Here is a 25,856-nt window from a genome sequence, read left to right as displayed (position 1 = left end):
AAATAGCTACAAGATGCTCAATTTTGCGTATCTATCATTTGTTTGGTTTGAATGCTCTAAAAGCATTTACAAAGAGTAATAAATTTAGCTTTATAACAGCTGGCTGGTGTGAATATTATCAATATTTTTAAAAATAGGAAGGCTGAGATGTTGAGTTATTAAATCTAAATGCTTCAAGGATAGCTGCTGGCATTGATTTGGGATGCTTCTGTTTTCTCATGGTGTTCTGCTACTCTGTGCTATCACACTGATGGAAGTGTAACGAAGAAGCTTTATGATACTATTGTCACTTCTCTACTCAGTTCTACCCTGGACGGTGAGTGACAATACCTATGAGTATATTTAGGATATCAAGCAAAATCACTTCAGGTTTGCTGGAAAGGGCTGCTGTGGACATTATCAGAATTTGTGTGTAATGTTTGTACATATTAATTAATTACATATTGTGACAGAGTTTGCAGTGATGTACAATCATATGCGAACATAACTTTAGGATGACTTTCTGAAGCAACTGATGACATTTCATGGTTCAACGATATGTTCAATCCAAGTTTTCCAGATATGATTTTAGAAAATCCTTCCTCTTAACTGAAATGGGAAAAAAAACCTTAATAATGGAAATGATGCACTATCTTTGTTAATAAAAGCACAGTGTTGCAGCTTACCATTGATGACCATCAGTCCTACAGGTACGCTGAGTTAGACCTTTAATAGTTAGACTCAACTAAAAGATCATCCCTCTCTCCCTCCCTCACTCTCACCTTCTCTCAGTGTATCTGTATTCACATGAAATATGGTAGTATGTTCTGTAAATAGAAAGGCTGGGTTTAATGTAGATCTGTCCTGTTTATAAGAGGTTGCATGGTTTCCTGACTTCTCCAGAATGGTGAAAAGCAAACATTTTTGCACAATAAAAATTTGTAATTCCAGGAATTTAAACATGAGGATGGATTTGCTATGAAACTTCTTAGTGTCACCTGCAATGGAAGTGCTTGCATCTTTACTCCATCTGCACTGCATAAGGTGGCTGAGGATCCCTCTTTGAAATTATGTATTTAATGCCATTGATATCACTGATTGTGAAGTTCTACTGATGCTGAATGCTTTTGAAATTTTACCCAGTGGTTCCTGAATACAAGATCACTAATACATTTATGGGCATATTACCAGTAGTTCAGGCTGAGGACACTTCATAGACTGTGTAAATTGTACCTTAGAGCATACTACTCATGAAAGTAGTATTATGGAGTTTCTATTACTTTGTAGGAGAAGTAAAATTAATCTCATTAGTATCATTTCCATTTCTGAAGCAATCGTATTTTGCCCTGATATAAATAGTGTTGAGGAAAGTATCACGACACCAGTCCAGTTAAAGGAAAGCACATTTTAAGAGACTGACCCTGTAGTATTTTTGAACTCCTTCAATGGAAAGTACCACTTTTAATTCCCAGTGACACCTACAAGCAGTTGATAACTTTGCAAAACAGGCATGAAAAACTGTTTTTTAACTAGACGTAGCTAAAAATATTAGAACAGGGAATTTGGAATACGAGACTGAATTTCATGTAAGGTCTCACAAGCTGTGTTGATCAATCATATCAAAAACTCTTTGATAGAAAATCCTTATTCAATACCAACTTGGTAACATTTGCCTCTCTCCTGCTGGCATCAGATTGACATCGCCACTCCTCCCTCTGATCATCTATTATACCAGAATTTTACTCTTTACCCATCTGATGAATTTCTGACTTGAAACTTGTTAGTTCCTATACACGTAATCCTGCGTTTGGAGTTCTAGGCAATTTCTTCCCAATTTATTCCAGTCATCATGTCTTTCAGTGCAGTGATTCTTTCTGTATTGCTATATTTTTCATCTGAGCATTATCTACCATTGTCACCAGCACAATTTCCCCTCTCTGTTGAAGTCACGTAAGTTTTAACAGTTTGTTTTCAAAGTTTATCTGGAAGACACCCACTGGTAAACTCCCTCCAACTAGAAATGCTGATTCTCAACATTCTTTCTATTTCTATTCTATCTTCTTTCATCATTTTCTTATCAAACATTTTGATATTTGGTTTTCTTTACTGATTTTCTCTTCAATTTTCTCGGATAGCAAGTTGTCAAATTTTCACTGGAAGTCAGGCAGATATTTTTCTCCATTTTGGAGAATCAGAAAGCAATTATTGCTTGAAGAAAAACAGAAGGTGAGACAAGCATGAATGACCAGTGAGGAATTCATTTTCTACCTCTTTCCATTCTATTTATTCAGGTATTTATATTATTTTCCAGTCTTTCTTTTTTTTTTTTTTTTCTTTTTTTTTTCTTTTCTGTTATTTTCTTTTTTTTTCTCTTTTTTTTTTTTTTTTTTTTTTGTTTTTTCCTTTTTTTAAGTTTTGTTGAAAGTTCGCTCGTGCCCGATTCTCTGCCTGTATGATTTTCTTCCTGGCTTTAAAGAATTTTATTCTTAAGTCCTCATTTAGACAAGGTGCTCAAGGACTTCAGCTGTCTATTGGAATATTCATGGTTCAAGAAAAGCAAAAGTCAAAGTCATTGATAGCAACTAATAAAAATATTATATTTATTAAATTTCTCTATTTTTATGCCATTTACAAGAGTTCTAATAAAGGACTAAAGGAAACCCAACTGGCAGTCACTTCCCTATACATTTTATCACATATCCCAATAGAGTGACATTTTTAGCATGCTTTTCCAAGTTGTTACATTAACAAATTTGCACTGATTTCTTTATCCTGTCATCTAAAGACCACCTTGTAGTAAGACAGTGAACTTTTACAGCATTCCATAGTTGATGCACTGTCTAATGTCACAAACGTCTGCTCAAATTACTTCACTAAGACTTGAGAAGAGTCTACATTGTGCCTTCCATTTGAGCTTGATTTGACGGAATCAGTCCCTGCGCTAGCTCATGGCACTTATCAGTTAGTCAGCCTTCCTCAGGGAAGAGAATTTAGAGTGCACCATATTCAGTTTTCAAATCAAGCCCTGTCCCCTTAGGAAGCAATGTACTGCATTATTAAACAAGGTGCCATCAGCCGTAGCACCGTGCTTAAACATTCAGTCAAATAAAGGACGACATCATTATGTTAACTCTTTTTTCACCAGGTTCATCTATCTTTTAACATGAAATAAAATGTGAAGACAGGAAATTTTGCTATACCTGCCTTTTAATTTCTCTTGAAAATAGATGAAAAAGGATGGAACAAACTGTTTGATATTATAGCCGTTAAACTTAATGCTATGTGAAGATGTAGGGGTTTTTTCTGAATTAGAAATTCTGAAGTGGAAACTGATGTTTTGTTTATTTTGTTGGTTTATTTGTAGTTCTTATACAGACTACTCATTTTGTATGTTTTGATTTAACTGTCACAGCTCAACACAACAAAGTTCTGTTGATTGCCTTAACTTCAAATGTATCACAGACAGAAAAGTTAGTTCTAACAGGTCTAAATGAGAGGAGAAATCGGTCATAAATGTTTAAGTTCCTTACAAAATCTGTTCACCTGTTATGATACACCAATACTGCACTTTGCAATTAAAGTATATTGTGAACAAATTACATGAGCAGAATCAAAAATTGTGGATCCTTTGAAGTATTTTATATCACTTCAGTCAAACAGAAAATCAAACAGAAGTGAATGGATTCAAGATACATACTTCAAGGTTTGTATTTTAAATCTCTGTGGGTCTTCTTATATTCAAAGTGAGTTTTTTACATCTTTGTGTATCTTGTCAGACCAGAAATTGTCAGGATTCTCAGAGAAAAGGAAGGATATCCTTTTTAAAGCTTCATGTTGATATAAATATGAAAATGGATTAAACTCTGCTTCCAATTTTCAAACATATGTACTTCAATGAATATTAAATGGTAGACCCATATCATCATCATGACTTATTTACTTTGTAGAGTTTTTATCAAAAAAGGACTGGAGTTTGCTGTGGAGCGTGAAACTCCACTGTAATTGAGTTTAGAGTGGTAAAACCACTAAAGAGGCCATGGCCCCAGAGAGTTCCCTGAAACCCACCTGTCAGCTGCTGTTACATCAGCAGTCCAACAAGCCGTGCCTTCCTTTTCCCGCTAAAGACTTCTGTGGCAAAAAAATAAGATGAAAAAAAAATCTCTGCAACAGCTGCACAGTGTCAGCAGAAATAATGATCTGAAACTCAGCCTCCGAGGGATGCTAGTCTGGGTCCTAATTCTGTAAGGTGTCATTTCTTTCATTGCGATGCCATTAAGCATGAAAGTAATGGAGAGGACATGAAGTATTTTATCATCGAAGTATAATGAGGGAGATGTAGGGTGCTTCAGGATGTTGGTGGGGAGAGGTGTCTTGTGTTTCTATAAGGATAGTCTTAAAGGATGCCTGAAGAAACATGGCAATTCAACTCTCAGTATATTACAATCAAAATGACACATTTTAACATTTAGATTTTGAACGTGTATTTTAAAATGAAGATTGAAATGTTAAGTGAGTTCTCTAAGTCTCTTCAGGATAAGAGCATTTTTTTTCAGGTGGATTGAATGTCTCAGCAGGCTAATCTGGACTACTCCAGAATCATCGATGAAATCAGTCCTCAGATCAAATGTTCTGCTTGCAGAACTGCATTTATTCCAACAGAGCTACACCTGAGCAGGATCTGGTTAAAAGTTGGTAGTGACTGCTAGTGTTTAGAGAACTGCTCACTAGTCTTTTTTCCGTCCAACAGACATCATAACCAAAGTCCTCTGATATAATTTAAGCACCTGTACTAGCCCTTTTAGTGGAGGTGAAGAGCCAAATTGCATGGGAAAGTAGCATCATTATAAAACTCAGGGTGATTCCTGCAACAAAACATTAAATCAAGAAGGCAGAGTAGTTTAAAAAAAAAAAAAAGAAAAGGTGCATTTGTCCTATTTTTGACTTGAAAACAAGCTTATAGTCTTCAGACTGTCAAGTAAGTTCCTTCACAAAAGCTAACACATATATTCAAAAGCAGATAAATGCCTTACTCTTATTGAAGAACTTACCTCCACTGAAATCACTACCATTGTTATGTTGTATCAGAGTATTTAAAAACAAGAGTCTGAATGTTTTCTTCTGAAGAGATGTAGCTGATTGAGCCCCTTTTTCCAAGAAAGGGGAAGAAGCTGCTCACTTAGGCCTGGATTTGTTTCAAAGATTTTTGCTGACAGATGCATTGTTTTGTAAACTACTCCAACCAGTTTGTAGCTATTACACCTGTATTAGTATTCAGAGCAAATGAGTTCTCAGTATGATCATAGAATTATCGCTGTGATCATTGGTGATGAACTTGAGCAAGTATACAATTCCTCCTATATCTTTACCATACATTGGAGTCTAAAATAGTTCTTCCTAAGGAGATGAGCTGCTCTCAGAGCTGTCCTGCTGTAACAAACTTCAAAAGTATTTACTGTGAGGAACACTGCAAATTGTTGTGCCTTGCCTGCTTGTCCTTGGCATCTAGGCTTACTAGAAGCAGTAACTCTGAACTGAAACATCCAGCCAAATTGGGAACTGATTTTGGCCCTCTGCCTGCTCCTGAAGCTAAAACTAGGACATACGAATGGCACAGTGCAATGCAAATTCCACCTCTCATGCTTGCCACACACACACAGTTGAAGTGAAACCTGTGTGTATTACATGCTCCACGCACTTGTGCCAATGGTGAGAAAAACACAGCGTTTGCCAGTACTAATATTTCAATGTACCTAACGTCAGCTTGAGAAAATACAACATGAAAAAGGAGAAACTGTGGATGAAAGAAGAATGTTGAACGAAAAATGGACAGATGAATATTTTTTGTCAGGACAAATAATATAGCACTATGCTTTAATTTGTAAGGAAATTGTGTCAGTTTTCAAAGATTGTAGCTTGAAAAGTCGTTATGCACAAAACCATTCTGCCAAATTCAATGCATATCAAGGAATGTTTTGTAAGGACAACATAGTATAACTGAAAAAAAGGTCTGTCATGTCAACCAATTTTATTTTTTTTTAAGTTACCACTCAGACTACTATAAAAGCTAGTTGTGTGGTAGCACACCTGTTTGCAGAAAAATCAAAACCAAAACCATTTTCCAATTGTGAGATTATTCATCCATGTATGGGAAGCCTGCTAATTTCATATTTTATGCTTTGGCAATAGATGAAAATAGTGATGCTACAGATGAGGCTCGACTTGCCATTTTTATTAAAGGTATTGATAACAAATACAGCGTCACTGAAGAAATTGCTTCCTTGGTGCTGTTAAAAGAAACAACTGAATCTCTTAATTTTTTTTGAAGCAGTAGAAATTACATTAAAATGTGTTTTTTTTTAATTGTTGTTAGCTTATCCAGTATAGCTACTCATGGCTCCCTGGTAATGATTGGTAAAAAAGAGGAACTGATAAGATTAACTGAAAATGATGCAATTGCTGCCAGCGATTCATGTTTGATGAAGTATCACTGCATTGTACAGCAGAAAATGTATGCACAAAAGCTTTAAAAATGGATCACGTCATGCAAATCATCATCGGTGCTGTGAATTTCATAAAGTCCAAGGGACTGAATTATCACCAATTCCAGGAATTCCTTAGAAGCATGGATGCTGATTATGAGGACGCCATACACTTTTCTAAAGTAAGGTGGCTTCACTGGAAAAAAATGCTAAATGATTTTATGTTTTGCAAAATGAAATTAAGTCATTTACGGAATCGAAAGGAAAACTTGTACCAGAACATGAAGATTAGAAATGTCTTGCACAGATCTGTGGATCTGACCACTCATAATGAGTTAAATACGCATCTTCAGTGTGAAAATCAACTTATCTGTGCTGTTTCAATCCATAAAATCATCAAAATGAAACTTAAATTATGGCAAGCTCAAGTTGTGGTAAATAGTTTTATGCATTTTTATACACTGGCTAAACACAGTCCTGTGAACACTGAGAAATATGCAGCCATGCTTTCTATTCTAATGAAGGAATTTGAGAATAGGTTTCAAGATTGCAAAAAGAAATCAATTTTAAAGGATGAAGCACAAAAATCTCTGATGAGCACCAGGAGAACTCTCTAAGAATTGCTACCCCTTCCATTGAACCAAGCATTAGCTTCACAAAAACAAGGTCAAATATCCTACTAGTTTTATGCTTGTATTGCCATTTTTTAATGTTTTAATTAGAAAATCTAAAACATTTTTTTTTTCTTCTATACATTAACAGCATTATATATTTTATATGTGGCCCAAGACAATTCCTCGTCACTTAGCATGACTCAGACAAGCTGAAAGGTTGCACAGCCATGTGTAGTGCATTTTTAGGGCCAAGAAATACGCAAAGAAATTGAAAAAAATCTATTGAGAAGAAATATATTTTATCTTTTAATTTTATATTTGTGTGTCAAAATAGATTTTACTCCTTTTCCCACATGTGTTCTGCATCTTGAAGAGAAGTCTCTCACACCAATCTGTGAATACTTTGTTCTGTAATAGTACGTTCTTTGGTGTGGTTTTATTTGTTTTTACACCAGTTGAACTGTGGGCTGCAGCTAAAAAGGGGGGATTTTCCTTGGACTGTGTGCTGCTCTTCCTGCCCCAGCCTCTGAGACGGTGATACAGCAGGGCTGCAGGGTGTCCTTTTTGGTGGCAATCTGCTCGGAAACTTTTTTTTCTCCCCAGTTAGTTTTCATTTGGATCAATTCACTGACCCGGCAACATCTGATGCTGTGGGATCACTAGATCTGACATGAGGAAAGTGGTCGGTATACAGCATCACAGGATAGCAATCTGAACGATATCTTTGGCAGAAGTCTGTGTTACAGAGGATAATATGTAACATGAAATCACTTTGAAGTTAATAGCAGGGTTTTTTTACTACACTAAACAAATGTCTGAATTACTTTCTTTTTTCTCTCCACACTCTGCTTTCCAGTATGGGGCCTGCATACACACCAGCCTTCCTTTTAATAACATCTTGAGAAGATGAAAGAAGATGATTTCCTAAAATAAGGAAACAATGCCCTCAGTGTATTCAAGTTCTTGTAATTCCAAGTTGGGTGACTGGATATTGATTGAAATACAGTTCAGTATTAAAACACTTCAGTTTTACTACGAAGTCTCATTATTCCTTGTGTTTGCTTGTTACTGGATGTTGATTAGCAGTTTCCATACACAAATTGTTCACCAGCTGTTCACACATACTGCCTAAATGGAGGTGTAAAATTATTACCAGTAGTTATCCTTGCATTTAATATATGTGTGGGATCGCTATGTGATGAAGGGTGTATTATGAATATTATAAACATTGTTGAGATTAATTAATCCATCCCTTTTGACAAAAGAATGTCCAACGCTAGATGGCATACTTAGCCTCAGGATCACAGCCAGTTCTGCACGACTTTGGGTTGTGTGAGCACCTTCAGGTTTTGATCTTTTTTTTTCCTTCTGTTTAAAATAAGAAAGGAGGTGATATTACAGACTACAGCCAGGCCAACCTAGCAGAGTAATTTTGAAAGTTTTATCCTATGATCCTTCCAAAGCCTACTGCTTTCTACAGAATTTGAAAATTTTCCAAAAAATCCTTCAGCATGGAAAGAAAATATCACTGAAATAATAGTAAAATTAGGGCAGAGATAGAATTGAAAATAGAGTATTAAGAAGGGTAACATTTTAAGTAAATGGTAGTTCATCGATAAAAAAAAGACAGAGGATACAGAATTATTTTCAGCATACATTTTTGTTCTCTATTCCATCTCTGTAATCTATAAATTTTCATAGTGGGTGATTAAGTCATTTCATGTCATTTTGATTAAAACAAGAATTTTACTTACAGGCACTTCTTGATTTGATGACTGAATGAAAAATCTGTAATTTTAGTACCCCCGAGGCAAAGTGGCACACTTAGCTTGTGTGCATATCAGGATCTAGCTTGGCACGTTACTTAGTTCAGAGGTCACAGTGAATTGAGCTAGGGATGCAATGCCCACATGAGCTGAGTTTCAGGCAGGTTACTTCAACTAGCTCTAACCTGGTCCCAAGGGCTGAATGTCATTTATGAGGTGAGGTCTCGGAGCTCAAGGTCTGGTCTCTTTGTGTGGCCATTGATGATCTCTTGCAGTGCATTCTGGATAATGGTATTATGAAATCTTATTCAAAATCTGGTTTGTTTATGCCTGAAAAATGCATAGCATCTTCTGTAGGTATAATCCTTCGATGTTCTTGGGAATGTTTGAGTTTGATGCCATCAACACAATGCACAAATAGCTGGCTTTCTCTGCACCTCACTGCCACTCAGCTGAAAAATGCATCTTAGTTAGCTACTAGGAATAGAAGTTTTCATGGAGTACTTGTCTCACCAAGGTATTTTTAACTGTTCTTTACCTCGCTTTTATGTGAAAATACAGGTGTCTCTGTGGTATTAGTACTTTACCCATTTCTACGTAGTCCTCATGTTGCATTGTTGCTATTTGAGTCCTGGCCTCTGCTCTACTTTCATAAACCTTCTCATCTCAGCTGAGGTTGTCAGGATATGATATCAGTTATGAGATCAGGATATCAGGTCTTTCCAAATTTCTACCTTTCTGTCACTGAAATAGAAATAATTTTAGTAGCAATATTGATTATTTATGTCAACCACAGTGAAAACGGAATCAAATCAGCCAAATCTTAAGAAGTGAAAAAGGACTTTGTTGTACCATCCGCATTAATAAGAAATCTATTGATTGGAATAGTCCAGTGTTCTAACTTTTAAAAGCACTGAAATGTCTTCCAGGTGGTTAGAAACTCGGGATAGGCAGCCTGGTGTAGCTGATACAAAGTCAGAGACCTACTAAAGGGAATGCAGCATTGGAAAGTACAAAAGTCAACGTGTCAACTTAAATCAGCTTTGTCTGAATGAAACAGATGAGTTCATTTGTTGGTAAATCAGGCTAGCATAAATCAAGGCAGTATGGAGGTTACACATTATAGGGATTTGTGACTGGTAAAATTCCACAGTGTGATCAGAGATAGTAATCGTCTGGCTGTGGGAATAAAAAGTCAAAGTGAAGCTTAAATGCTGAATCAAAAATCAGTCCTGTTAATGTCTAACACACTGGGGTCGAAAATTCATAAGAGTCCAGCTGTGAAAATAAGATGGGAGCTGTATTAGCTTTCTCCATTCTGTTTCTCACATTTAAGTGTTGTCAGTTGATGAGAGTTAGTCCCTTGAGAATTGTCGTGGGGAAGTTTAGTCCATGTAAAGTGAAAATTTTGCATCACATAGAGGATCTTGTGAAATTCTGTAAGGCAGGAGGACTACATGCTGAGATTCATAATGGCGAGGAAGAAACAGTAGAAACAGTAATCTGCCACGTGCCCTTATCTAAAAGTGCTTCTTGAAAAAAGAAGGCAGTGTGTTTGCACTGTGGAAGCTATCAGAATCTGTCACATATTTTAACAGTCAGTGTTTAGCAATGGATAAAAACTGGTAACTTTAGACTAATGTTGAATGAATATAAATCCCAAAGGGCCAATTTTTTTCTTGCCTTTCACTTCTATTTCTGTTTCTAGTATTGTATAAATTTCCATTCTTGGGTCAAAAGCATTGTGAGCAAGAAATAAACTCCCTAGCAGAATTTGTGTATTGAGAAATATTGAATTAAGAAAGCATATCACACTCAGTTTCTTTAAGACATTTGTTGCATAATGTCTATGCAAACCTTTTACAAAGCTTTTTGTAATCTCTCAGCTATTTGCCCTTTGTTTTCCAAATCATAGAATCACATTTATAACTCAAAGAATTCTAAATTAATGTCAGTTTTTAATATCATGGTTTTACTGTGAACACAAGAGAAAGAATCTAAGTTAAGCAAAGAACAAACTTTTAAAGAAATCAATGCGCTTCTGCTTCTTTTTAATTAGTATTTGCAGTCCTTGGCAAATCTTTTAACTTCTGTTATTCAAATTCAGACCTATCTAAAAAGTAGTTTACTCTGTTTTAGCTCCACTCTCCCAGCTTTCCAAAGAATAGCATGCTAATGAATCAACCATTTCTGTCTGTAAGGGATCTATTATGCTCTTGCAGACTACATTACACAAAATTATTGATTTAAAGTATGCAAAGGATGTATTTGATAAGTACAATTAGCCTCATCTCATAGTTTGGGTACCGAGTGATGTAAAAAGCGAGGGCAAATGATGGCACCCTTTTGTTGCGATGTCCTAAATGTAATCAAATGAAAGTTATGAGGATGTTGCCTCAGGCTGTTGTGCCTAAGAGCATAGCCTATGAGCCCACTTGTTTCCACAGCTCTGTGACTAGCGACTTGTGAGTAAGCAATGCTGAGGAAGTTGGATGTCACTGTCTGAAACAGTAATTTGTTCAAGATAACAAAGACAGCTGAAGCAAAGTCAATATAAAAATATTTGGGTATTCAATTCTCAGTTTTCAGTGCTGGTTAGAAGATCACGTTGTGTGCTGCCTAATAATTGCAATCAAAGCAATGTTTCAGCTACAAAAATAAAGTTCTTACATCTACTTGTCCTTTGAAAATATATAGTGAGAGTCATATTTATTGCTAGCATCAGGTCATGGCATCAGAAACACAGGTTCTATTATTCTTATTTTGTTGAGTGTATTTTACTGAATACTCCTGTGTAGAAAACAGTACTAGACCACATGCATAAAGGTGGCATATGCTTTCTGAATTGTTGACAGTGGTTTTAGCTTTTAAATAAATGACTAGTGGGCCAACTGACTTATCTACTGTATTAAAGGAAACAGTGAGCTGTGCAGGTTTCCTCGGCAAGACATGAGGTGCTAGACTTACAGTACCCACTTGGAAAAAAAAGAAAAAACATCTTACGTGACAGTAACTAAAGCATTAGAGTTGATGAAGTGGAAAAGTCACAGCCGAGATCAGGGAAAGTAGAACTTCATATTCAGGATGGCATTAAAGACAATGAGTGGCATGGAAACTGAAGGCATGTCGTGTCACTCATTCCTTAATTTCTTCTGTTGTGATGGTTTTACTGTGCATTGTCATGGGATAACGCCGTAACCTAATAAAATGTGCAGCTGATTAAAAAGCTGCTAATGATAAAAAGATCTGCAATTAAACTAATAACTAAAGTAATTTACTTCCACTAAGAAGAGTGTCAATGTAGTTTAAAAATCAGTTCTGTGGATATTTTTTTTTGCATGAAATAAATTTAGCCAGCTCAGAAATGGAACAGAAAGCTTTTAGTAGTTCAGAGTAACAGAATGCCAGTTAATGACATAAAATGAAAGCCAAAAAATACTACTGGAATAAGAGAATGTGCAGTAAGTGCAATGGAATACCAGTGTCTTAAGATGCAGGCATTCATTGCTAGGGAAACTGGAAGATGAATCTGAAGTATGTGTGGCATTAGAACAGAAGGAGGGATGGTACTGGGTCAGAGCCAGGACTCTCCATGCGAGTTATCATCTGCAGAGAAGTAATGGAAGCACAGAATTGAAGGGTCATTGAAAAATGAAACAATAATAGCTGCTGTTTTAGACTGAGTGTACTCACACCGGATACCGCTCAAGAAGTCTACCAACTCTGAAATTATCTTGAAACTTTTTATTGTAACTTGCTAACTTCAGCTACTGGTGCTGATTAAGTCCTGCTGGATAATAATGAAAGTGAAAAATATGGCATGGGGAGGAAAGTACTCTTTCCTGCAATCATCTGAGTTTTCTTGGAAGTTTCCCAACTAAAAACTGACCTGGTCTGACCCTATTCAGTTTGTGAGACCGGATGAGATCACAGCCTGAGGTTATGGCACTGAACTAAGAAAAGTGATAACAAAACAAGAATGGCATGATTGACAGGGTAGTAGGCTGAGTACAATAAACCTATGGAGAACTGTGTGTCTGTATTCCACTCCTTAATATCCTCTTCGTAGATAAGAAAAATAAGCCTTACCTTGGAGCTAAAATAGTAATGGGATGAGGGCTGCCTGCATTGCTTGATGACCATAAACAATGTTATACAAAGATGGATTACTGGAATGGAAAGTGGGTACTCATGAGAAGTTACCTTGAGGCAGGACTGCAGCAAGAGCCATCCTGTGCCCTTGTGCTGTCTCCAGTTATCTCCTTTTGGTGGCCCTGTGCTTCTCAGTAAGCTGCAATATGACCCTGTGCAGTCTGGCTTTAGTGCTTTTCACTGTTGGGTTCACTGGGGCTATATAAGATTATTTTGTTTTCAAAAAAACTAAAAAGACATGTGAACAAGTCACTGAAAGCCTTTACAGATAAAAGAAGTAGTCTGCAGAAAGCTGTCTAAAGAGGTTTCTTTTGTAATGTACCAAAAGCAAGCAGCTATATATGACAATAGAAAAAATGGCAATAGAAGACTTATGTAAGGAAGCTTAGTTTTCTTTTTTGTCCATGTTTTTCACTAATCTTGACAGCTACTGAGACACATTCCATTAAGGTTGTGATGTAATTATATGGAACTCATTTGAGAGAGCTGTAATTACAGATTTTTCTCTTTGCATTGAGTTCAGTAAAATTTGAAAGTAACTTCAGAAATTAGGCATAGTTTTGATATTATTTTGTAGTGTGATGAATAGGGAGAAATTCCATTAATGTTAATGGAACTGCTCTAAATTGTTAGCAAATACTTACAAGTTTTCAGTGCTAAGAGCCTCTGTATGTTAGCTCTTGGAAAACTAGCTGTTTTGTAAACGACTCACTTCTATAGATTATTTTATAAGTTATATAATTTTCTCTGAAAGTAATGCCTCCTATTTATTTCCATTGAAACTGCAACAGATACAAAGAACACAATAACACTATTTGATAGAGCAAATTTTCAGTAAAAAAAAAGAACTATTTCTCAACATAGTCACCACTGTTAGCGATGCATTTTCATAAGTAATGAGCCTGTATGACATGCTTGTAAAAAGCTGCACCAGCTAAGGTACCCAACTGTTTTTGTCACTACTGCTGAAATGCGTCACCCACTGCCTCACTGTGCTCACGTCCACTTTTTGGTTTCCTTAAGTGCATCAGTGATGTCAATGGATGCCATTTTTTCCACCTGGAGGAATTCAGTGACACACCTTTGCTCCATGCTCACTTCCATATCAGCCACCACTGTGTCATGCTGCCCTTCTGCTGGAATCTGTGACATGGCAACAATGTGGAATGGGATGTTGGTGGGAAGGTTCAACCTCTACTGTACCACTAACATCCACCTCTGACCTCAGACATCTGGCCAACATAATACTTTTAGTGGGTGTTACTTTCAGAGCAGCCTATGTATATGAAATTTGAAGGTCCATATAGGTGGCATCTTTGCTTGGAACAAGCTTGTAACAGAGCTGGGACAGATCAGAAGTCTCTGAAGACTTTTTTACTCCTGTACTTCAGTTGAAGATGGGAATTCAAATACACTTCCTAAGAATTCACATTAGAATCTTCCTATTTTAGAGATTTAGAGCAGTTTTTGATTTCTGGCTGTGAAGTCCATTTTCTGTTGAAACAGAAAAGGGTGTTTCTGAGAGAGCACGAAGTTCCATAGAGGGGAGAATAATTGGAGTAAAATCATAAATTAATCAGAGTTGTTGCTAAGTTGTTGCTGATTAAATAGGTTTTAAGCTAGTTCTAGTGAGGATCTCCCCATTTTTCTGTCTCCACTAAATTCGATATAAAGGTCACAAATATTTGGTTTATTATTTTTGGTGCAACCCTGAATAAGGGGTTTTTCTTTCTTATTAAAAATATGAAATGATTGTCTTCTGTGCCTTCAGAGGACATGAATTAATTTGGAAAGCAAAAGACCAGTTTTCTGGTGACTCCAAATTACTGTTTTATCTTCCTGTGATGAGTACTGTGAATGTTATGGTCATACATTCTATATGAAATTGAAATGCAGTAAGACATAAAATTATTTTAGTACAGTTATCTCAGTTGTTGCAAAATACTATCTGCAGTCAAATTTGCAGGCATAGTTTTGCAAGTACTGAGAAGTCACTTGCTCCCTGGGAATAAAATCACTACTGCAGGGACATCTGAAATCTGGAATACAAATCATTTTATAAAGGGAAAGTGGTCCAATTCAAGTCTTTGTTACTAAATTTGTGTCTACACTTTTCAGGCATCTGATCTACTTCTTGGGAAAGATATTGGACAAATCCATGATTAGAGCCTTTGTAATGTAAACCATTCCTACTGTGTTGGAATTGATTACACACATTTGGTGAAAGATGATTTGAATGGTAAGTCACTTAGTCATATTCTCGTTTTCACACATCATTCAGCTTCCTAGTGGCCTTCTGCTCATTCTTTTCTCTGTTCTCGCAGCAGTATGCACAGCATGTTCCCACCATTGTTCAGCATATAGTTTAAGATGATATTAAGATAGAAAGATCAGTGTGAATGTGCAGAAAATGCTCCCGCTGAAATGTCTGTGCTTCTCAATTGCACAGATAGCTAAAACAGCATTTAAACATCCCCAAGGAAAACAGGGAAATCTGCAGAATTTAATGGAGAGATGAACTAATTGCTGCAAATAATTATGAAGTCCCGGCCTACAAGTGGCTGGGCATGCTTTGTTTGCCAGTGCAGTTTGAGGGAACTGAGAAGACTCAGCAGCTGCATCTCTTGTATTTCACCACATGGACAAATAAACTTTGCTTTCTACTATGTAAATATCTGAAGCTGAAAATAAGAGAACTGAGCCAAAATTGAACCTTGGCCTCAATTCTAAATCTGCATCAAATTTATCTTTTTATAATCACCATTCTAAGTTTCCTCATATGAACATGGTGAACAGTGAGATTCTAAATTCCTCAGATTCTAAACTGTTTTGATTGTTCTTCTGCAAAGACAGTATCATAGGAAGATTCAAATCCCGTAATTATGAGCTCCACAGTTTTCTTTTTCTTCCTAAATTCTTGCATAGAATTACAACCTCTCATCCTGACATTTAAGTCACTTAGACATCAAAAATTAAGATTGCTTGTTTTCATCGAAATAATATTGGCTGAACTGCATGACAACATTTCCTTACCCCATAGTTACCCAGAGACATGGTCTTAACAGTATTGAGGCTTTTTCATTGTGACAAGGCTGTGTACTGATGGCTGAGAAAAACACCTCTAACTACATCAAAATCTTGATTAAAAATATTTATCCAGAGTCTGAAGGTGCAGAGTGGTGCTCCAGAAGCCTTCTCAGCTGTTCCTCAGTACATATGAGTTATATCAGCATGGCATAATGCAGTTCTGAGTCAAGAAATGTGGGCTGCTGAAATGAAGAACTGGCATTATAGCTACCCTAGCATCAAGCTCTTCTTAGACTTATAAAGCCTGTGGTTCTTGTAGAATACATGATTGGCCAGTTGAGGCTCCCTGTCCAAGCTTAAAATGCGGGTACAAGATTGCGAGGTGGGAGGATGCAGCAAGACAGCGTGGAAGGTACACGGAAGTACTGTCTGAGAACGCATTGGGCTAATTGATACGAAACTATGCTCTCAGCCTGCTCCTTGTAGCTGAAAACCTCCTTTCCAAAAACTTTATATAGAGCTGATGAGACCTTCTATTCATTCTCTCACTGCATCTCTGCTTAGATTTCTGTTGAATTAAGAGTATGAGCAGTACTGCCCCAACAGGTGGGAGCATTACAGGAATCTCCTAAACTTGTCAGAGAAGTAGTATCTTTAGAAATCTTGATGGTTGGACTGGAAGATCTTGGAGGTCTTTGCCAACCTGATTCTATGAAATTGTATCTCAGTAGGAGCAAAAAGTGCTAAGGTCTTCCAGGCTGAGTATCAGAGCTCTGTGGACCTAAGGTAAGAGGGACATCTGGTTTGTCTTCTCTTATGACAGGGCAGAATCTCTCCAGTCATCCCAATTTTGTTCTGTATATCAAGTGATAATCATGTAAGAGAGGAAGAATTGTAAATGCTGTGCTTTGTACATGATGCCCATCAAAGCTCTGATATTTGCAGTAAGTGGGGCTCTATATTTGCTTCTCTTATGGGCATATTAAAGATCTGAACAATCACTCTGCAGCCAGTGAAGCCACCTTCTAGTAATGTATTCCAGTCTTGGAAAGATATAATGCACCTGCTGTGTGGACTGAAGGGAGCACAACAGAATTTCTTCCCTGCCTCTGCTTCAGGCAATATTCCCTAGCATTCCTGCTTTCTGGTAAATAAATCCGTGCATAAATAAGACATTAAAAATAATTGCTTTTTGATAATTTTTTTAGTGAATATTCCTATTTGCGCAGGGCTCTCTTTGATTCCCCTGAAGCCAGATCTGGCCCATATACAGTGAAAAAAACGAGGCAGTTTGCTCAACATGCAAGACTCTTTATATTCTAGCAGTAAGAATCAAGCAAAAAGAAAAGGACTTTTTTCTTCCTTTGTCTTCCAGCAATGTTAGCTTAGGCAGCCACCAGCACATGAACATTTACATAAGGAGAGAACTGCAAAGCTGCTGCCAACTGCCCATAGTGCCTGCCAAAAACAGATGTTAGATGTTACTGCTAGAGTAATGTCTTCTTCAGCCTGACATGTGAGTGCTGCAATTTTTATTTAAAAGGAAGAAGAAAAATATGGCTGAATTAATGAAATGAAGCACACAACATATGGTCTGAAAAAATTAGAATGAAAGGGAAAGTGCTGGTTGTCCAATCACCTAAGACTGCTAAAACTTAGCTGGGTGGATTTCTAGCAGAGAATTGCCCTGGACTGTTGAGTAGCTGAATCTCATCATCTAATTGGTCTGCTTAACTTTTACAATTTTGCTCCCGTACCTTCAAAGTGATTTTTAAATAATTTCCTAAAGGCAATGATTAAAACTGCAAAGCTCTGTATTGATCAAGAGGATGATAAAACCAGCATGCTCTGTTAGCAAAAAATCTACACATGCTAAGCACCAGACAATATTATCACAAGAACTGTGAATTATGCTTGGATTTTTCTGTCATTTTCTATAGTCTGTAGGATTCCTACAGACTATAGAAACACAGCTGAGGTAAATCTTTTGTGTTTTATTTGTCAAGCATTTCATTCATATATTTTATTCAAAAAGAAGGAACCTATCTGCAAAGGTGAACTATAGTACAGCTTCTTTGTTTACCTGTCTTTGAGCAGAAAACAGCCTCTATAGAACTCAAAGACTGACTTACACTGAAGTCAGCATTTTATAGTCAGCTGATATGAAATTGTATATGGATACTGGATCTGTAGGGTCAGCAGAAATAATGAATCCTCCTTTCTTGCATTTGTGTTTTGAGACTAGTTTACAGGGACTCAGTGATACCTAGAAATAGCTAGTTCATTCTTAGCTCTTCTGATTAGTAGTCACACTGTTTTACTTGCGAGCCATGAGTTTCTTGAGTTTAACATTTCCGAGTCCTCTGTTCCTTGCCAAAATGCTGTCAGAAGTAGTTAAAAATATAAGGGGAAATACAGACAACCACACAGGCTCAAATACTTCATCATTGCATCAGCATTTTTTCTTCACAAATCATGGCTAAAGTGGGGTCAAATCCTCAGCTTTCATAAGCTGTGATTTCATCGCAGGCACTGCAGTGAAAGCAATTTGCACCTACTAGGTGTCCATCCCAGATGACTACGATACCAGGCAGAGCCTATCTGTCTCCCACTGCAGGAGCAGCTTACACAAACCACCTTGCAGTTTTTAGAATTTTGACTTGAAGCTGTTGTGGAAAAAAGGCAGCTGCCTAATTGCACAGCTGCCTGCCTTGCACGGGCTCGTGAACAAAGTGCCACCTTCTGCTTTTGAAGATAAGATGGGACAAGAAAGTGAGTGCCTTGTATCCTTCCTACCCTCTTTTCTTTTTCTTGGCTAGGAAAGAGGGTTGTCAGGCTCTTCCCAGGCAGATTTGAGTAAGATAGGTTCTGCAGACAGGTCACTGCTGACAGGAGGAGAACCCTAGTCCCTTTCTTATCACACCTGCTATGCCTGTGGCAAGGTCTGGTGCTGCTTTGCTCCTATAGGGTGCTAATTTACTTGATTGACATGGCATTCTGTGTGTGAATTGTTACTTTTTGTGAATTTGATTAACTAATTCAGCCTAGAGGAGAGTCAACACATTGCAGGACTTCCTTCAGAGAAGAGGAAGAGGAGATAGGCTCATACATTTTAGTAATGCTGGTGTAGTGGGTTGGCTTAGCCATCTTACTTAAATACACCAGCTGTAGGGGAACTATTAGGGGTCTGAACTGGTAATTGAGCATCTGGTGAAGGGAATAGATTGCTCTGGGGAGCACGTGTGCAAGCAATTCACCTATGCTTCCTATGTGACCAGAAGTCACAGGGGCCACCCCTCCCTGGGCTCATGTAAGGGCTAGCCTCCAAAGGGAGTTTTCCTGGTTGATGGCTGTTTTCTGGTAAGCAGTGCTCTAGAGCCATGAGCTCACCTATTCAGACAGGTAAGGCAACTTCTTCCTGCATCTGGTTGCTTTTTTTCTAATGATGCTTTGTTTGGTATTGTGTAGAACTTATCAGAAGCAGTTGCTCTGTTTTCAAGGATGAATATCAACAGATTGCGTTGAGATGTTATCACTGCAGGAGAGTGGCACAGAAGCTATACTTTGCAATATGCTTTCAAGAACTCTTCAATGATCTTGGCTTTTGCTCATCCTGCTTCTTTAAGCGTTTTTCATCTCTTTCTTCTCTCAAACTACTGTCTCTTTCTCCTGTGATTTGTAGTGGACTTGCAGAAAGAAACAAAAAGTAAATGTATACTAATGTAACTCTATAGAAGGACAGCAGCAACAGCAGTGATGCAGAACTTTTGCTGAACACAAAACATGGTGTGTTTAGCTGTTTGTCTTTTTCCTTTGCATCTTCCTATCTAAGGAAGTAATTACTGTTGAATTATGTGAGAACTAAGTATCTGTAGAGAATGACTTGGCCCTATTAATTATGGGTCTCCATAAGAAAAATAATTGGTCTAATGTGTTGTCAGACCTTTTTAGCCAGCAAATATGGGACTCATTGGTATCAGATATCAATGATAGCTTTTGTTAAATTCAGATTGGTGACCTCCGACAAAAATTATAGGAAGAACTTGTGTCCGTATAATATATGTGTAATATATATTAAAGAAATATTTTTATAGACTACTAAGATGTTAGGCAAGGTCAGTCTTATTTTCTTAGGTCGTCATAAAAGGGGTTAAAGCTGATACTTACTGAATTATTGTTTGCAACAAGTCAAGAATGAGTAAGACTTTAATACAAATGGAGTCAGAAATAGCTGATGTGAGAAAGCAATCACAAAACTAATACAGTATTTCAAGGAGACAGTTACAATGTCATGTCTAATTATGTCTTCACTTAAATGTGTGTAACTTTGTTGTTCAGATTCATGTGTTGCCTTGTAAAACCTTTCTTGCAGTAGATTATGGCACATGGCTTTATGTTGCCATTTGGTGAAGTATGTAGTAGAACTTTTGTGGATTAAGCCAGATGTAAATGAAGTCCTAAAAGTTTTGTGGGTTATTCAAGAGCCATACGCAGCATTGAGAAAGGTTAGGTACTTAACGCATAGGACAGATATTTGAAGTACTAAGTATTTTCTTGTTACTGTGCTTTCTCTCTTTATTTTTGCACTGTTCAGCAACTCCCCCAAGTGACTACAAAATAGATTATTGGTCTAGTGAGTTTGCTGGAAGTTTTTGAAGGGGAACAGCTTCTTGGCTGCAGGGGGACATTATTCTGATGTACCAACGAAGTATGGAAAACCACCACCTAGATTTCCTGATCACTAGACAGGAATTACTGACTGTAGCATGTGAGTAAAATGAATGGACAACCTGAATTTTGTTTCTTTCTGGGACAAAGTAAGTTCTAGGAGTTAAAGTAGAAGCTGAAAAAAAGACTTTTTTTTTTTTTTTTTTTTTTTAATTTGAGAATTATGAATAACATTTAGCCTTTATGTTTCTTTGTTGTCAGAAGACTTTGGAGTTAGTAAAAGAAAACATGAAGACACCTCATGGTATCTAACTATGGTAACTAACTATGCGTGTGCTGAATGTATAATGCAAGAACATCATGTCAACAGCATGAAAAAGCAATATGTACTTGCTACCAAGTTCAACAGATGTTGGTAATACGTTGGCATATTCATCCAGTTAAAGTAAAAAACAAATAGCAAGAGAAGCAAAAAAGAGAACTCTTTATAACTAGGAGAGCTTTGTGTTTTATGATTTAGAAAAATGACTTCACTTACTAACTTCAGCTCAGGGTGAAGAGGAGAAAGGATGTAAGGTAGGAAAAGGTTTCCAAATAAAGGAAGGTACATAGTAATCCCTGGGCGTAGTTAGTGTACAGTTTCAATTTAATTAAAAACGTTTTATACATATCCATCAAACAAATTAAATTTCAAATGGTTATATGCAGAAGTAATCTTCAGAACTTATTCAGGGATTGATTCAAGGAAGCTTGTAAATCACTGCTTTCCATTTCTTTGTTTTTTCCTAAATATTTGTCATTAATATCAGATTGTGGATAGAACATAACTGCATACTGTGTCATATTTGGACTGACATCTCTGCAAACTCTGAGGAATGTCATAATAAAAACAAGACTGAGCAAAGAATCTCACTACTACAGTAAGATGCTATTTACCTTATTCAGTGACCCATTTTTGTGAAATGACTATCTCACTAGTGTATCAGGATCTCTCTGCAATTGCTCTGAGGCTATCTGCAATTAAATCCACGAGGTTTGTTTCTTCCCCTTTATTTCTCCCTTGATAGAGAAGATGTCTTCCTTATCAATTTCTGTTTCTCTTAGCTTCTGGAGACAGTTGTGTGACTTGATGGAGCTTCCTAGAGAAGCAAAATGCACTTCATCCTGCTAAATTCAGCAAGGAATGGCTGTGTTTGGATCTTGTAAATAGGTGACATGAGTTCATGTGTTTAGTTGCTGCTATAGAGCCCAGAGGAATTGTGCATGACTGTAGGATCACACATTGTGTGCATTTTTGCTACTGTGACGTTGATATTTACAGAAGCATTGAAGTTCACAGCTGTCTGCCCTTTCGTAGATAATCAATATGTCATGCATCAGCACTGGTGGTTATGCATGTCAAGCAACCAGTCATCAACATCCAAGCTATTAAAGATTGTGGGGGTTTTTTCTTGGTTGACGAGCTGTAAATCTATTCTCACTAAAAACAAAACAAAACAAAAAAACCAAAACAGTAGAAACCAAGAAACTCAATGTAGTAACCATCACATATTGTCATTTCTGCCTCTGGTCAGGAAGTTTTTATGGAGTAAAGAGAGAGCCTTCCCCTGTATGAAAGTGAAAATAAAATCTGCATGGTCTCTAAACCACCCAAGCTGTCACCAGCCGACAGATCTGAAATATGAAAACCACTTTTGACGTTTACTGATCATAGTCTGCCAGATGGTGCATGACACTTCCAGACCAAGTGATAGGGAAGATAGGAATGGATGGAAAGCAGAGCAGAACGGAACTGTAAGCATCCTCTTCTGTGATTCTGACCATTTGCTACTTCATAAATTAATCAATCTGATTTCTGATGTGTGGTTACTATTCTGCTGAAAATTGAACTAGCACAAATGGGTCCCATTCTGCATCCCAGATGAAGATAAAAATGACAGGAGATAAATAGAATTACGTGAGACTCTGGAATCTTCTCTTTATCTATGCTGGTTCCCTTGTGACACAGATATTTATGGTCTAAATTAGTGTTAATGTTTTGCACGGCTTAATCCATACTGCTAAATGATTTTTGCGGTAAACAGCCATAAGTGCAAAACATTACAATTCTGTTTCTCAGACTATAATTTTCTGCAGCAGTAGAAAGGCATTAGAGCTTGCTTTGACTTCTGTTTTGTTAAATAAGGGCATGTTTTAATGTGTTTCTGAAGCTACCACACTGTGTTCTTATGAGGTGGTTCACTGACTTATTTCCAGCTAACAAAGCATGGGTGAAAGCTGATGTGAAATCTGGAATTGAATGTAACCTACCGGAGCTTCCCTCAAGGTGGCACTACTGAACTGCTTCACATACCTCTGAACCCTTATGTAATCTTGTTTATACAGTAACAGGGTCATTTTAAAGCTGAGATCACACGATGCAAATTTGACCAATGATTTTTCACTTTCATTTTGGCAAAATGCCTTCTTTATGTCTAGGCACAGACATGTAAAGGCAATATTTTTGTGCAGGCTCTGCCAATAGAGTCTTGTACTCCAAGAAGACTTGTTAAAAGATAGCCAGGATTATACCTTGCAGTTTGTTTTAGTAACTATGAATCCCTCTAAAATCTGCTATACAGATTCACGGGTGACTGATTTATAGGCCTCTTCATGTTGGCTGAAACTCTTGATCTGTGCTGAATTGAACATGCAACATATCAATTTGAAAGGATTATACAAATCACGGTCAGAACTGAAAGAATTTTCCAATATCTGTGAATAGAGAGCCCCTGCATGCAGCTTACGAAGGAGGCTCTTGCCTTTGCACCATCCTACTAGAACTACATGAAATACTGAGTAGAAATCAGAGGTCATGTAGTATATAGAGGTGAAAGTTTAGGAGCAATGTTCATTGCATCTCCTCTCATTTCAAGCTTTGCAAGAAATGCACCCTGAACTTCCCACATGCTTTCCATATTGTGAGTTATTCACAAAGAAAATCTGAATTGTGAGCAGTAGAGGCAGTCCTTGGAAATCAAATGCCTTTTTCATTTTTCCTTTTATTGTTTTCTGCAGTTGTCCTCCACATAGTGCTCTCTGAGAGTGCTTGAATTATGCTGTTTAAAAAAAATCCATTTTTTTTTCTATAGGTAATTCCATGTTGAATTGCTACATAGTTTGGGATAACACACTGAGGAAAACAGAAGAAACTGAGACAATATCTCTCATAATAGCAATTACTTTGTAGTCACAGAATCATAAGAACTGCTGGAAATCTGGCTATTCTTTCAGTGTTTTAGGAGATGTAATGAAGTTGTCCTCATTACGAGGCTAAAGAACCTTGCTATGCTAAGACTACGCTATGCCTTGAGTAAGTGATTAATCATAGCAAAACCTCATCTGTGTACCCATGAAATGACTTGGACAACATTCAACTATTTATCACTGTGAAAGATGGGTAGTGTTAAAAAGCAGCTTTACTTGAAATGCATTTGTAACTTTTAAATATTTCCTCAGTGATTTAAGGGTAGTTGAATTCTATATCTATGTGTTTATGTGAGTAGGCTTGAGTGAAGTCTCCCTGCTGTGTGACACCAATGCAGCTCAGTCAATGTTTAGAACAAAATATTTTCAGGCCACGTTGGACCAAAAGCTACTCTACATTTTTCTTTCACCTTTGTCAGCTGTTTTGACAAGATGCATCACCTCTCCCTCAAAGCTGTTGCCTCCTACAGCAGTGCTGCCTTTCTTTGGGTCCTGAATTACTGCGAAAGAAGCTTTGTGATCATGCATGATGTTATAGCAAGAAGTAGCCGTGGCTGTTTACTGCAGATAAAGAAGGGCTAGTTTGCCTAAGCACACTCTGAGATGAAATGGCTGAATTTAGTAAAGGTCCATTGGACAATACAGGATAAATTCTTAAGTGGCATCGTGTTGAAAAAAAAATTTAGCAAAAACTCCAAAATAACAATTGAAGGAGGTAATATGAAGAAGGCATGTGAGACTGGTATTAGATCTGGAAGTTGGTGGCCCTGCATGTGGCAGGGCAGTTGGAGATTGATGACCCTTGAAGTCTTTTCCAATCCAAGCCATTCTGTGATTTTAGGACCTCTGCCTTTAACAATGATACCTAAGGGAATCCATGGCCATGGAATGCCATCCAGGGTGGTAGTCAGTTAGCTGTTGTATCCACAGAGAATGCCTATTACTTAAGTTTCTCAACTTGATATTTTTTCTTCCTCCATGTAATACAAAGTTGTGTTTTCAGAATCTGAATATGTATGAAGATTGGACATTGTCCATTGTATGTTCAGCAGACAGGTTTGTTAATTTAACTAGCTTTTGTAGGACCAGGGAAGAAGTACAAAGCAAGCTGTATTTGTTTTATAACAAAACCCCAAACCTCAATTACTATGTTGAAAATACTCATTCTAATTCCTGTAGGTTTTTATTTTTTTTCAGTAAAGAAAGTTACCTGAAGAAACCCTTTGTTGTCTTCCTTGTGTGGAAAGATTCAATATTTCTGTATGATAGTGGTAAGAATCACTGTGATTAAAAGGTCTAGCTGAAGTCAATATCAGCTTGCAGTTTATTCAACAGAGCCAGTGGTTGAATCCTGAACTCTTGGAAGCTGCTGTGATGACAAGAACAAAGCGAGGAAAAACTGTACAGTCATGCCGCTCTCTGTAATGAGCAGAAATAAAATAAACAGTACCCTACTGCTTACTGGATCTCGATCCTGAAAGCACATAGGCATACTCTGAGATTCAGTCATGGACTTTCTGACTAATTTGTGCAACACAACTTTGTGGGAGTGTTTTTCAGATTGAGCTCCTAAGCTGACTATTGCAAGAAGGGTAGATGCCTGCCTTAAAAGGCCCTCCTGCAATGTCTAATGGCCTGAAAAGGTATGAAACAAGCTATAGATGGTAAGGGAGTGAGGCTGATGAAACATGAAAAAGTTAGATCTGTTTTCATCTTACAATGTCTGCTGTGCCTTTTGCTCTAGCAGGCTAGGGGAATTAATACAGAGTGTTTCTGACTCTGTGAATGAGTAATAATTTCATGGGATGCAAGACTCAGCTAAAAAAATGACTTTTTGAAAGTATTATTAGTATCTAAAATGAGTAACAGGTTTCACTCCTGCTAATCTCTTGTTATCCCTGTCTATTTTTCTCAAGTCTTCTACC

General features: G+C 37.2%; 1 long non-coding RNA gene across 3 annotated transcripts in view; it reads left to right on the top strand.

Moving 5' to 3' along the window:
* The window catches only part of LOC128084103 (uncharacterized), a 62,801-nt gene that overhangs the window by 11,453 nt on the left and 25,492 nt on the right, over positions 1-25,856 (top strand). For all 3 annotated transcript variants that reach the window (XR_008208342.1, XR_008208334.1, XR_008208336.1), the window contains exon 2: positions 15,109-15,229. This is a non-coding gene — a long non-coding RNA (uncharacterized LOC128084103). The remainder of the gene's footprint in view (positions 1-15,108; positions 15,230-25,856) is intronic.

Source organism: Tympanuchus pallidicinctus, unplaced genomic scaffold (genome assembly GCF_026119805.1).
Source record: "Tympanuchus pallidicinctus isolate F22 unplaced genomic scaffold, pur_lepc_1.0 scaffold1, whole genome shotgun sequence".
NCBI lineage: Eukaryota > Metazoa > Chordata > Aves > Galliformes > Phasianidae > Tympanuchus > Tympanuchus pallidicinctus.
This window is presented reverse-complemented; position numbering and strand designations above follow the sequence as displayed.